Source organism: Dipodomys merriami, unplaced genomic scaffold, assembly GCF_024711535.1.
Source record: "Dipodomys merriami isolate MVZ:Mamm:240054 unplaced genomic scaffold, mDipMer1.0.p SCAF_12, whole genome shotgun sequence".
NCBI lineage: Eukaryota > Metazoa > Chordata > Mammalia > Rodentia > Heteromyidae > Dipodomys > Dipodomys merriami.
The window spans coordinates 2,298,332-2,313,597 of record NW_027202493.1 but is presented as its reverse complement, the minus strand read 5'-3'; positions in this window follow the sequence as shown (position 1 = coordinate 2,313,597).

Sequence of the window (15,266 nt, the reverse complement as noted above, 5' to 3'; positions counted from 1 at the left end):
TGGTCCTTGGGCCATGCTGAGCAGCAGGGCTTCACACCTTCTTGGGCAGCTCCAATCCCATGTTTTCCAGGCAGCATGGAGGAGTTTGTGTTCTCTGCCAAAGGCTTGGGGTGAACCGTTCCATTTCCTAAATTACATTTTTAGAGGAAGATTGGGTGAGATATTACCTGATTATCTCTACATAAAAAGGAAGTTGAATTTCAAAGGCAGTTAGAAAAGGAATGATGTGGCTTTTTCTTTCATAGTATTCACTTTCTGGTTGGCTCACCACATAAATCATTACAAGACATTTTCATCAAATAGTTGTATTGTTGTATTATCCCTATGCAAAACAGTCCTTCTTGAGGAGTGCCTGTAGGTCCATATACAGGTTTTCCCCAGAACAGTAATCATATCCACTCATAGCCACTGTTGTCTTTTCACACATATAGACATAGCTGTGTCTATCTTCATCCCAGACAGTCCAGGTGACTTGCCTAAGTGCCACCCCAGAGGCCCCAGGCTTCCTTCTGTAACAGGTATGTGGATACTGCTTTCACTAAAAAATACTGACTCCCCACCTGGCTCAACAGGTTAACTGAAAACAGAAAAAAGCTTGTCATCTCTGCTTCCATTGTACACTGGCCTTCTTAACTCCAATCACCTTGGGTTCCAGGGAAGACAGGAATGGTCAATAACATATATTTACAACAAGGAACTGAAACCACTCCTAAGGAAAAGGACAGCAGATCCTTACAGGACAGGCCACTCCCCAAATGAGGACAACTACTTTATAATGAGGCTGTTTCCTGTAGCAAGAGCAAATCATCTCATGGGAACCAGATTGCTCCTTCAAATGACAATGATAATTTGCAGAACCAAAACATAATTGGCTGAGAACTGTTTACTTACACCTGCCTCTCTTTCTCCACCCTAGTTTTCTTTATTTAAGCCTGAAGTTAGGCCAGGCATGATGATGTACATCTAAAATCCCAGATACTTGAGCGGCAGAAATAGGAGGATTAAGGTTCCAGGCTTAAAACCCCGAGCTAAAATAGCTAGTGAGACCCTAAGAGAAAGAATGAGCTGGATGCAGTGGTTTGAGCCTAAGATCCCAGCTACTTGAGAGAAGGTAGAGAATTGCCATCTGAGGCCAGCTCTAGGCAAAAACAACCAAAAAATACTTAAAGCAGAAAGAACTGAGTGAGTGGTTCAAGTGGTACTGTGTTTACCTATTAATCTCAAGACCCTGAGTTCAAATGGCAGTACTGGGAAAAACAAAAACAAAAATAAGTGAGTGTCTGTTTATGTATGTACCTTGAAGATGACCTTGACCTCTTCCTACAGTGTGCCTGTGCTATGTAATAAATCTCCTTTCTCTGCTCTTTATCACTATTTGTCCATTTGCTGTTTGGGGGCAAGGGGCTGGACCTGACATGTTGGGACCTCTGGAGGTTTTATTTTTTTAACTTTGTGGCCCATTTTACCAGGTAAATGCATTCTGTGGACACCCCTTTCTGGCCTCCCACCAAGGACACAGCCATTAGTGTGTTCCCTGCCCACCCTCATCCTCAGAACAGGCCCTGACTTTCTCCCTAAGTAGTTTCTCATACCCTTTTTTGTGTGTGTTTATTTTGCAGTGCTGGGGATTAAACTCAAAGCCTCCAGGCATGAGGCAAGTGCCTTTCCTCTGAACTATACCCCCGTCTTCTCCTTTTTATACCTTTAGTTTTATAATTTTATTTTGCTTTAATTTAAAAAGCTATCCCAAATATGAAGAGAAGTAAAGGATTGATAAGTATAAGTGATTTGGAAATAGGTTAATGATCTGAAATCTCATGGTCAAACACTGGAGAATGAGTCAGTCATAAGCCATTTTGCAAAATGCACATTTTTGTGTGAGGCACCTGAGTAGTGAAGGCAAGAACATGTTTTAAAAAGGGAATCAGGTAAATGACAACAAAATAGTAATAGGCCTTGTGTAATGCTGTCCAATATAGTAAACACTAGTGTGTGCTGTGGATAGGGATGGAAAAGGTGTCATACCTTTCTTCATCATAAAGATCATAGGCCATGGTCGTGTAGCAAAAGATAGATTAACAGGAAAGAAGTGGACCAGGGCTGTAGCTCAGGTAGAGTGCTTGCAAAGAATACATGAGGGCCTGGCTTTGACCCAACCAGTGCAAAAGCATGAAGAAGCCCAGGGTTGGGGGGGGGGGTCAATTTAATCAAAGATTTATATGAAATGAGAACCTTCAGAAATGACCCAAACACCCAGGGAAAGTTTTCTCTACCTAAATTGATGGAGAATAGATGACATGTGAAAATGGGATAGAACAAAAGACTAGATTGAAGGGGAAACTAGGAAGGCCAGTCTGTTCATATTTTTGCTCTGCAGCAGTCCTTTCTGGGTGTGGAGGAGGACCTCTCTGGATTAAACATCTTGAAGAGAGAAGAGAGATCTAATTTTATGGCATGTTAGAATTTCTAGTTTTATGCTCACCTGGTGAAGAATTCTGATTTCTTGTGCATAGCTAGTGTTCTACCACTTGGGCCACATCTCCAGCCTGACATTTTGCTGGTTAATTGGAGATAGAGACTAGATTTTATTGTTAGTACTGGCTTTGAACCAAGATCCTGTAGTGTCGCGACCGCCTCGACCCGCAAGGATGACGCGACAACAGGTTCTTTCAGGCGGTTTATTCAGGACCTTTTACAACATCTTCTCTCCCGCTTCTCTCCTGCCCGCGTCTTCCTGGTTCTCCTGCTTCTCCTTCCCCTCTGCCCCCACCCCCCCCCCCCACGCTCCGTTTATAAGCCTCCTGGATGGCCAATCCCGAAGCGCCATATGGCGTATACCGATAGGGCTGCAAACACGGAAGCAAACTAGGAGCCAAGTCATAGCCATATAAGGAGTTGTTTTTTACAGAGAGCACTCGTCACTGGGAAGATGGAAGGCAGGAGCCCGCGCCATCTTAGGTCGCAGCTGTACCACGCGGCCCCGCCATTTTAGCTACAATGTTGCTTTTGAGGCCGTCTTTGGTTGGGGCTCCCGCAGCTCTCCACAGCTCCCCCTTTTTTGTTTTATTAAGCAACAGGTAAGAGTAGAGGTTGGGCCTCTGTCTAAAACATTAATGAGAGGACCTTGCACTGGTCTTCGCCTGAGGGGCGCCTTCCCCAGTGATGACCAGGCCCGTCCGATGCCTTTTTTGCAGAGGTGGGATCTTGGGCATCAACCCACTTGCAACCCAACATGCTCTTCTTGGGCTCACGCCAGGGAGTGATTCCCAAGTGCAGTGCGTTTGCCTCGCACCCTGTGCTATTCCTTTAACGTGGCAAGCCACGCGTAGGGGGACTGTCCGGCCTCAATGGCAGTGAAGGCCTGGACCACCATAGCCATACTTCTGCGCTGTGAGCTCCTAATCCAGTAGATGCACCACAGGCACAACAAGATCACCAATGCCAGGATACCAATAAGGGAGCCCATTCCCGCCCACTCCTTCAAATGATCCACAGCTGTCAAACTCTCCAGTCCAATTGTCTAAAAGATAAGGGCATCGGTCTTGGGAACACGGACAGGATCCTCCATCTCGGCACTGGTCTTACAGGCTGTCATTGTGAGGGCGATCAGAAGAATCATCACCACCCCTTGCATCTTGTGCTTCTTCTCCTTGGACCCTCCTAACGAGTCGTTCAGGTACCCAAACCGGATCCTGTTGGTCCTGTGGAAAAACACAAACAGAACCTCGTGCCCATGTTAGCACGGGATCAGGCCCGCGCCAGAGCCCTGTCAAAATATCTTTCCATTTTACCATTCCTTTTGTTAGACCTTGAGACTTGTTATGCCTGTCCGCCGCAGACAGGCCTTGAGCATCCAAATTTAAAAAGTTAATAGTGAATAAAGCAAGAGAAAGCCTTTCCTTAGGGTTACGGCCATGGCCAATTCCCCCTTTTTGTTTTTGTAAAGTCTCCTTTAGCGTGCGATGTGCACGTTCTACGATGCCTTGACCTTGAGGGTTATAGGGCAACCCATGAAGAAGTTGAACATCCATTGCTTTGCAAAAGGAGAAAAATTGATTTCCTGCATATGCAGGACCATTATCAGTTTTGAGCTGTTTTGGTTTGCCCCAAGCCGCCCACGCCTCTAGGCAGTGGGTAATAACCTGATGTGCCTTTTCTCCAGTCATAGGGGAGGCATATATAATGCCAGAGCATGTGTCTACAGAAACATGCACGAATTTCTGGCGTCCAAATTCAGGTACATGGGTAACATCCATTTGCCATATTTTAAGAGGCAAAAGGCCTCGAGGATTAACACCAACACTAGGTAAGTGGTGATAAATTACACAATGAGGGCAATCTAAAACTATTTGTCAGGCATCCGCACGGGAAAGTCGAAATTGTTTCTGTAAAGCTTTTGAGTTAACATGAAAGTTATTATGAAAAGTTTTTGCTCTATCCAAATTTGAACTAAAAAAAATCCAATCTTGATGGGTATAACAATCAACAATATCATTGCCTTGGCTTAAAGGGCCAGGCAGACCAGTATGGGCGCGAATATGTAAGGGATAGAAAGGGTGTTGTCGTTGCCAAAGCAATCGTTGTAAGTGACAAAACAAATATCCAACAGGAGAGGCCTGTTTTATTGGCCCTGCAGCCTCCAAGACTCTTAAAGCATTTATAACATAAGCAGAGTCTGAAATTAAATTAAAAGGAAAAGGACAGGTTTGAAACACTTTTACAACAATTTGTAGTTCCACTAATTGTGGAGCACCGGCTTGAAACTGGTGGCGGACTGGGTCATGGCCTTCCACCATGTACACCCCACATCCCGTTTTAGAGCCATCGGTAAAAATATTGCAAGCTCTAGCAAGGGGATTTAAGGAGGTAACTTTAGGAAAAACTACGGGATGTCCTTTGAAATCTGTATCCACTAACTGAACGCCCATTTGGGGGGTTAGTACGAGTCTGGTGGTGGCGTGGAGGTCCAGTCCTGCGGAGCCCGCAGTGGCTCTCCGCGGTTCTGTGGGTGCCGTAATGTCGGCCACTGTTCCAGTTTTTATTGTCCCTGCTCCACTGCCCCATATATTTGTGGGCCCTGGGGACGAGGGCCCCGCTTCCCATTTTTTGTCTGCTCTAGGGGTTGGCCGTTGATATCCTTAACGGATCTGCATTCATTTGCCCAATGCTTCCCCTTTTTGCAGCGCGGACAGAGGCCAGGCTGTTTTTGTGGTCCTGGGAGCTTGCTACCTCCCTCTCCTCTATGGGGACAATTACGCTTCATATGTCCATCTTTCCCACAGTGATAGCACGCCCCCGTCCTTCCTCCCTTTTTGTGTGTTAACTGCAAGACTGCAGCGGCTAATCTGGCATTGGTTAAAGGCCCTCCAAATTCTCTGCAAATTTTCATCCAAGCCTCCAATCCCTGATTTTTGTAAGGGGTAATGGCAGACCTGCACTCTTTAGTGCATTGCTCAAATACTAGTTGTTTAATTAGGGGCATGGCCGCATCAGGGTCCCCAAAGATTCTTCCTGCTGCCTCAACCATCCTTGCTACAAAGTCCGAGAAGGGTTCAGTAGACCCCTGTATGATTTTTGTTAAGTTCCCACTTACTTCTCCTTTATTAGGCAAGGCTTTCCATGCTTTAATCCCTATCTTGTTAATCTGTTGATATACTTCTACTGGATATCCTATCTGTTGGTTGGCAAACCTTCCTATACCTAGAAGCATGTCTCTATCCCAAGCAGGATTGCCAGCAGCTTGGTTTGCTGCGGCTTCTTCATTTGCAAATTCAACTAAATAAGCTTTCCAATCCAAGTATTGTCCAGGGCTCAAGCAGGATTTCACGAGACTAGCCCAGTCTCCGGGGGTCATACAATGCCTTTCTAATGCCTCGACTTGTCCAATAGTAAAGGATGCAGTTACTCCGTACGTACGTACGGACTCAGCTAGAGACTTAATCACCTTGAAATCTAAAGGCTTATGGTATCTCTGCTGATTAGCATCCACAAATACTGGAAAAGTCAGGGGTAACTCACTTCGTGCCTCTCTCCATGCCCCTGGGTTGAAGGACCAGCCCGAGACCTTGAAACCTTCACTATAAGGGGGAGAAACTGTCGTTGTTCTGGGGCGTCTGGAAGTCCCACAGCAGCACCCTCTATCTTTCCCTAACTCCTTTTCCTCTTCTTTTCCTTTATCTGATATCTTTGTCCTTTCAATTTGTTCTGTGATTGCTTGAACCTCCTCGAAGTCAGATTCCTCAAGGCAATCGAGCTCTGTAAAATCGGGGTATAATTCTGACTTTGGCCTTTTTGCAGTGCCGCTAGCAACACTGCCTCTCTCTGATCTTTCTTCCTGCAGTCTCTCTAAAGCTGCTTGCCCAATCTCCACTACCTCGCTGCAGCGCTGATCCTCCAGGCAACTTCTCACTAACCTCCAAATTGGTCTTACCCCACTCTTAAGTGCTCCTTGTTCATAAGCAAAATCTAAGTCCTCTCCCAACTTCTCCCATGAGGCTACCGTGAGGCTCCCGGAGACTAGGAACCAAGGAGCTACAATGTTGCATTCATTTAAAAATCTTTCTAGGGTGCCTGTCTTTAACTTTAACCTTTTTGAGTACAACAGCTCCTTAAGAGCCAGCAAAATTGGGTGTGAAGAGGAAGCGCCCATCTTAGTTGTTTTTTTTGTTACTTTCACTTTTGGCCTGTATTTTATTTCTTCCCTGGTTTCCGCTCTCTCTTTTATCTACGGAGACGAGCAAAAAATCCCTCCGCTTTTATCGCGGATCCCCTCTTACCTGGGAACTTACCCCCGCTCTTGTCGCGGATTCCCCCTTTTCCTGGGAACTTACCGGCGCACCACCCTGACCGCTGAAAGTTCTGAATCCTGTCAAGCCCGACGTTGGGCGCCACTTGTCGCGACCGCCTCGACCTGCAAGGATGACGCGACAACAGGTTCTTCTTTCAGGCGGTTTATTCAGGACCTTTTACAACATCTTCTCTCCCGCTTCTCTCCTGCCCGCGTCTTCCTGGTTCTCCTGCTTCTCCTTCCCCTCCGCCCCCGCGCTCCGGTTATAAGCCTCCTGGAGGGCTGCAACCTCCTGGAGGGCTGCAAACACGGAAGCAAACTAGGAGCCAAGTCATAGCCATATAAGGAGTTGTTTTTTACAGAGAGCACTCGTCACCGGGAAGACGGAAGGCGGGAGCCCAGGCCATCTTAGGTCGCAGCCGCACCATGCGGCCCCGCCATTTTAGCTACAATGTTGCTTTTGCGGCTGTCTTTGGTCGCAGCTCCCGCAGCTCTCCACACTGCAGGTCTTAGCCTACTAAGGCAGCTAGGATCACAAGTGAGCCACCAAAGCCCAGCAGAACTTCTGATTTTTATGATTGGCTCCAAGGGACTAAGAAAGGCAAGAGATAAGAAGGTTAGAGACACTTTGTTTCTGAGGCTGCCTCTTAAGCCTTCCCACACCCATCAATTCAAAGTGCTTAGTATGCCCAGGAATCTTTCTGTGTATGTGTGTCCTGGGGCTTGAACTCAAGGCCTGGGAACTGTCCCTGACCTTTTTTGTCCAAGGCTAGCACTCTACCACTTGAGCCACAGCTCTACTCCTGGTTTTGTCAGTGGCTATGACTCTCAGGGACTTTCCTGCCCAGGCTGGTTTTGAACCGCAGTCCTCAGATCTCAGCCTCCTAGGATTACAGATGTGAGTCACCAGCACTTGGCTCCAAGCATCATACTTTGAGTATTGTTTTCTGAGCCTCAACATATACACTCAGTGACTTAAAACAGCTGAAAACCCAGTGGAAGTGACCAACACAATACAAGTTACAGAATCATATGATTTTACAAAGGTAGGGATGGGCCTAGCTGCTAAGGATGGCAAAGGAAGGCCTCCAAAGGCAAGAAGAATCAGAAAAGGGCTCCATAAGAGCCGGTGACTGAGCCCAGCCTTGAAAAACAGAGCTAAGAAGGGGTAGCTTCTTGAAAAGCCACAAGGTGGGGCAGTAGTCTGAAACTCAAAGGAGATAGGCCTGGCCAGACATGGATGAGTTAAGAGTGTGGAGGACACAGGAACTCTTCCCCCCCCCCCATTTTCTTTCTCTCCCTCTTTCTTTCTCTCTCCCCCTCTCCCTCCATCATTCCCTCAGGTTAGGAAACCTGAGTCTTAGAGGAGTCTGAATTACAATGTTGAAGAGTCTGGCATTTACACTGATATATTTGGGAGCCTCTGAAAGACTTTAAAATCTAATAGGGTCAGTATTACATTTTTAGAAATCGGATTTGTATGTAGAAAAAATACCATATCTGGAAAATGGAGGCCAGACTAGAAGGTTTGAAGCCAGATTCCTGCTGGCAAAGGTGGGCATAACATAGCAATGCAGCTTCTATATCTTGCAGTGGTGGATCACTTCTCACATTGAAGGCAATTAAATACTGGATAAAGGATAAAGAACATTTTGTTGTCGTCATTGGTAATGGGACTTGAACTCAGGGTCTGGGTGCTGTCCCTGAGCTTTTCTGCTCAAGTGCTCTACCATTTTGAGCCACAGCTCCACTTCCAGTTTTCTGGTAGTTAATTCAAGATAAGAGTCTCAGGAATTTTCCTGCCTGGGCTGGTTTCACACCTCAATCCTCAGATATCAGCCTCCTGAGCCTCCTGAGTAGCACCCGGCTAAGAACATTTTTCTAAAAGACATCAAAAAGCTATAAAGCCAGAAAAGAAATGTTGTGCTAGGAAATAGAAATTGAGAGAAGTAAAGATGGTATTTGCCCAGCCAGAGTGGTAATAGAGTGTCACTTCCAACAGCCTAATACACACATTGTATACCTGGGGATCAGGGTTCATACAATTCAGGTGATCCATGTTGAAGGTGTGGCACCTGCCAATGAGCTAAAGAATCAGGTACTGTATTCAAATTTCAGTGTTAGAAAAAAATACAAAATAAGCAATTACATCTTGCAGTAATCTGTACATGAAGCTTAGACTTCTTTTATTAGGAGTCTAAGAAACAAGATCCAGTAATATGATCAGTACTTGAGACTCTGTTACCAATAGAAATCAGATATTTTCTTACCATATTTATAGTTGTCACAGATATCTCAAAATATCTTTTCTTTTTTGTTGTTATTGTAAAGGTGTTATACAGAGGGTTGCAGTTACATGAATCAAATAATGAGTACATTTCTTTTGAACCATTTCTCCCTTTCCCTTACTCTCACCCAGTTTTTTTTCCTCCTATCCCCACCCATAAGATACAATTCATTTTCCACATAGTGTTGTGAGTACCACTGTTGTATTTGTTTTATCACTATTTCTAAATGGTTAAACTTGCTGCTAGAACTTTATTTGATGCATTAAGAAAGAAGCACATGTATTACTATTATCACATTTTTTTGTGTTTTGATTATTTCAATATAATAAGTTACTTTTATAGCTCTATTTGTTGTGTCTTAAGCTTCAAGACAATGTTCTGAGAAGGATTTCATAGCTTCATCAAACTGCCTAAAGGTTTGGTAAAACACAAGGTTAAATAAGTACTTAAGCCTAAGTACAGGTGTTAAGAGGTCAGTCTCTAGGAAGGGCAGATTCTAGAAAAACACTCTGCAGTTTAATCAGTACCCTAGGAGTAAAAGTGAATTAGAAATAACCATGGTGCCAGCATGGTGGCCATGCCCATAATCTCAGGCAGAAGTAGGAGGATCAAATTTTAAAGCCAGCCTGGGCTACATAATGAGACTCTTGTCTCAAAACAATGAGAAACAGAAGGGCAGTGAGGGAGGAAAGGATCCATAGATCCCTTGCGCCACCAAAAAATAAAAAATAAGAGGAAGTTTTGCTTTTATAGTTTTGATTTGGTTTGGGCTTTTGTTGTTTTGTTTTGTGTCAGTCCTTAAACGTAGGGCTTCAGCGCTACCCCTGTGCTCAAGGCTAGGGCTCTACCACTTGAGCCATAGCTTCACCTCTGACTTTTTGCTCAGTAATTGGAGATGAGTCTCTCAGACTTTCATGCCTGGGCTTGCTTTGAACTTTGATCCTCAGATCTCAATCTCCTGAATAGCTAATATTACAGGTATGAGCCACCAGCATCTGGCCTATTGTTCTGTGTTTTGAGACAAGTTCTCACTATGGTACCCAGCCTGGCTTGGAACTTGCTATGTAGCCAATGTTTTATAAGTACCATTTTATTTCCAATACAAAAAAAGCATGATTGCTATTTATAATATCCATATTACCTAAAAATACTAGTTTAAAGTGCTACTTAGAGAGTTTAGTTGCATGGATTTTTCATGTTTTTAAAATTTTTCTTATTGTTGTTGTTTGGTTGGTTCGTTAGTGTTAGTGGTGTTTTTTTTTCTTTTGGATTGGTTTTTATGCTGCTGGTTATTGAAGCCAGGACCTCACATAAGCATGCTACCTAAACTACGTCCCACTTGTAACAAGTTGGATGTATAAAATTCATTTTCTAATCTAATATTTGTAAACCAGTTATTATAGAAGGGAAGGATTTTTCTTTTTGGTGGCAGGACTATGTTAACAAGTTAGTGTTAATAAAAGGTTTATTAAAGTTGGTGAATAAATAAAGAAAAAAATCACTCAACTAATTGAACATTCTCACTGATTGCCATTAACCTGTTTTTGAATTGCAAGGATGGCCCTGACAATCTTAAACTTGTAAACTGGATTAACCTTGTCTGTGATTGCCCACACTTCGAGGCATCTGATATCAGTAAATTACAATCATCTTTTGTATTTCCATAAGCAATTTTTCTAAAACAATATCCAGCATAAAGATAACTAGGCACAGGGCTGGGAAGGTGGCTTAGTGGTAGAGTGCTTGCCTAGCATGCATGAAACCCTGGGTTCAGTTCCTTGGTACCACATAAATAGAAAAAGCTGGAAGTGGCACTGTGGCCCAAGTGGTAGAGTGTTAGCCTTGAGCAAAAAGAAGCTCAGGGATAGTGCCCAGGCTCTGAGTTCAAGCCCAGGACTGGTTTAAAAAAAAAAAAAAAAAGATAACTAGGCACATAAAGAGAAAAGATAATATGAAGCAACAGATAATAGAAAAAATAGCTCCAAATAGTTGAATTAGTAACACAGGCTGCAAAACACCCATGTTCATTAATAAAGATGGACTCCAAAGTTTCAGCAGGGGAAGGGGGGGAAGGAGAAGGATTGGGATTGGGGGGGAGGGGGGAGGCTGGGAAGGGATGTGAAGGGTAAACAAAGGAGGAGGCTGCAATGCTTGGTAAGAAATGTACGCATTATCCTGCCCATGTAATTGTAACTCCTCTGTACAGAATGTTCACAAATAAAATTAAATTAAATTTTAAAAAAAGTTTCAGCAGTAAGAAGTAACTGTGAGCTGGAATATAGCTCAGTGGCAGAGCTCTTGCCTAGGATGGACAGGTTTCTAGTTTTGATCCCTAATGCCACATAATAGCAACATTGCCAGGTGCTGGTGGCTCACACCTGTAATTCTAGCTACTCAGGAGGCTGAGATCTTAGGATTGCGGTTCAAGGCCAGCCCAGGCAGGAATGTCTGTGAGACTCTTATCTCCAATTAACCACCAGAAAAACTGGAAGTGGCACTGTGGCTCATGTAGTAAAGCACTCACCTTGAGCTGAATAGCTCAGGGACAGCACCCAGGCCCAGAGTTCAAGCCCCACGCTGACAATTAAAAAAAAAAGGCAACATTATCATCTCCAGCAACACATGCTTATGGGAGCACACACCCTCATACAGAGCTTGATGTGTTCATGGAAGGTGAAGGTGCAGACTCCTGCAAGAACCTGAATGTCAGTACACAGGGAGTCCTTACCCAGGTAAGAATGAGAAAACCAAAGGATAAATGTAGTGATTACAGAGTAAAGAAAATTTAGTGGACCAGAGATTCTGTTTGTAAATGACAAAATTCAGCCAGAAATAGCTTCAGGGGGGAAAAAAAGGAGAGCAATGGTGATACACTTCCACAGTAGAGCATTTGCCTTGGGTTCCATTCCCAGCACTGCAAGAAAAAAATAATTTACCAACTCTCACAGTTGATAAGTTAACTGTTTCTTACAGCTGTCCTTTGATGACAAAATACATCCACAGATTCCAGCACTGTTTGTGTTGGAATGTTCATACCTACAGTAGGTATGGGTTCTGTTCTCCTCAAGATAGCTTCCTAGTTACCTACTCTCACCTCAGCATGTATGCTTTGCTATGCTTTGCTTCACTTCATTTTGTCTTGAGAGAGGGTCACAAGCCCAGGCTAGCCTTGAACTCACCATCCTCCTCAATTCAATCAAAACTGACAATGCCCTGCTTATACATTCAAAATAATTCAATAATTCTTTACTGAATGGTTTATAAAGCACATTACAACTGGACATCTATATGTAGAAAACTAAAATTGGATACCTGTATGTCATCATGCATCAGTATCAACTCGAAGTGGATCAAATACCACAACTTCAGACCTGAAACTCTGAAACTACTGCAAGATAGAGAAGGAGAAACAGAACTTATAGGCATAGGCAGGAATTTTTTAAAAAGAGTCCCAGAGAGCTGGGCATTGGTGGCTCAAGCTTGTAATCCCAGCTATTCAGGAGGCTACAATCTAGCCTAGGGCAGGAAAGCCCATGAGACTCATCTCTAATTAATCACCAAAGGCTGAAGTGGAGCTGTGGTTCAAAGTGGTACTTTAGCCTTGAGCACTAAAGCTCAGGGACAGCACCCAGGCTCTGAGTTCAAGCTCCAAGACCAGCACACATACACACACACACACACACACACACACACACACACACACACACACACACACACACACACACACACACACACACACAGAGTCCCAGGGGCACATCAAATAGAAGAGAGAGTTGACAAATGGGATTACATAAAACTGAAAAGTCTCTGAACAACAAAGGACATTTTTGCCAAGCTAGAAAAATAGGCAACAGATCTGCAGAAGATCTTTACCAGCAGTACATCTGACAAAGACCTAATATCCAAAATATATATATGTAGCTGAAAAAATTAACACCCCACCAAAAAAACTAATAAACCAATCAATAAATGGGTAAAGGAGCTAAAGAGAGACTTTTCAGAAGAAGAATGGCAAATAAATAAATGAGAAAATGTTCAACATCCCTGTTCATAAAGGAAATGCAAATTGAAAACAACACTGAGATTCCATTTCACCCTAGTTAGATTTCTTACAATAACAAATGCTAGCAGGGCTGTGAGGAGAAAGGAACCCTATTTCACCATTGATGGGAATATAAACTAGTATGACCACTCTGGATGACAGTTTGGAGACTTCTCAAAAACTAAATACAGACCTTTTCTACAATCCAGCCATACCATTCTTTGGCATCTACCCAGAATATTACAGGATAGGATATGGTAAAGACACTTGCACATCCATGTTCATTGCTGCATTATTTACGATAGCCAAGAGGGCACATACAATAGGCTATAGTTTGTGTGTGTGTGTGTGTGTGCCCATTTTGGCACAAAGATATTGTTCTCTTTTCAGCCATATAGAATCACATTGCCTTGACTTAGCATGGTTTAGTTGTGCTATCCTCATAGATTGTTCCCAGATGTTTGCTATTATAATTACTGCCACCCTGAATATGCTTGTATATGTGTCATTTCATTGATGAATAAGGACATCTGAGAAATTAGGGTCCTAGTAATAGACTTTATCTATTGTATACACTTACTTTTGTTGGCCCAGGCCCTCCACATAGATGTTTTGAAATTTTCCACTTGCCAAGTCTTTTATCATACAGAAACCATCGCTTGAATGTAGTGGGTTTTTTTGTGCTCTTTTTATCCACTACTTAAGGGTCTTTCCTTAAACCACCATTACAAATATATCCTCCAGTATTTTCTTCCAAAACCTTAAGGCTTTGCTTTTCACATATAGGTGTTTGATCCAATGAAAGATAATTTGGGGACATGGAATAATACAGCAATTGTATCCTTTTCCATAATCATCCCACTGTCTTGGGAACTGGAGCTAGATCACTATGTTCAAACACAGAAACTGGATTTTTGTTTTCTCAAGTCACTACCTTTACCTGTAAAACAGGGGTAATAATAACAGTATCAATATGACAGGGGTCAATTAAGGTATAATTAAGATGAGATATTAAGCTGGGCACTGGTGGCTCACACCTCTAATCCTAGCTACTCAGGAGGCTGAGATCAGAAAATTGCGATTCAAAACCAGCCCAGGCAAGAAAGTCCATGAGACTATTATCCCCAATTAACCACCAGAAAACTGGAAGTGGAGCTGTGGCTCAAAGTGGTAGAACACTATCCTTGAGCAAAACAGCTCAGGGACAGCACCTAGGCCCTGAATTCAAGCTCCATGACCAACCAAAAAAAAAAGAAGATGAGACAGTAAAAAGTTGTGTTTTTGTTTTGTTTAGTTTTGCTTTGAGGCTGAGGCAGTCAGTGGCTCAATCTTGTGATCCCAGATATTCCAGAGATAGAGATTGGGATAATCATAGTTTAAGACTAGCCTTAAAAAAAATCTTTCTCAAGCCGGGTGCTGCTGGCTCATGCCTGTAATCCTAGCTACTCAGGAGACTGAGATGTGAGGATCGCGGTTCAAAGCCAGCCCAGGCAGGAGACCATGAGACTCCTATCTCCAATCAACCACCAGAAAACCGGAAGTGGCGCTGTAGCTCAAGTGGTAGAGCCGCTCGCCTTGAGCTGAAGAGCTGAGGGACAGCGCCCAGGCCCAGGGTTCGAGCCCCACGACTGACCCAAAAAAAAAAATCCTTTCTCAAGGATGGCCAATAGACACATGAAGAAATGCTCAACATCCCTAGCCATAAAAGAAATGCAAATCAAAACAACATTGAGATACCACCTCACTCCAGTTAGAATGGCAAAAATCAAGAACTCTAACAACAACAGATGCTGGAGGGGATGTGGGCAGAAGGGAACCTTACTTCATTGTTGGTGGGAATGTAAACTCCCCTATGACCCAGCAATCCCACTTTTGGGCATTTACCCAAATGTTTACAAACAAGACCACACTAAAGCTACCAGCACAACTATGTTTATTGCAGCATTATTTACCATAGCTAAGATATGGAACCAACCCAGATGCCCCTCAGTAGATGAATGGATCAAGAAAATGTGGTATATATACACAATGGAATTCTATGCCTCCATCAGAAAGAATGACATTGCCCCATTTGTTAGGAAATGGAAAAACTTGGAAAAAATTATATTAAGTGAAGTAAGCCAGGCCCAAAGAAACATAGGTCCCATGG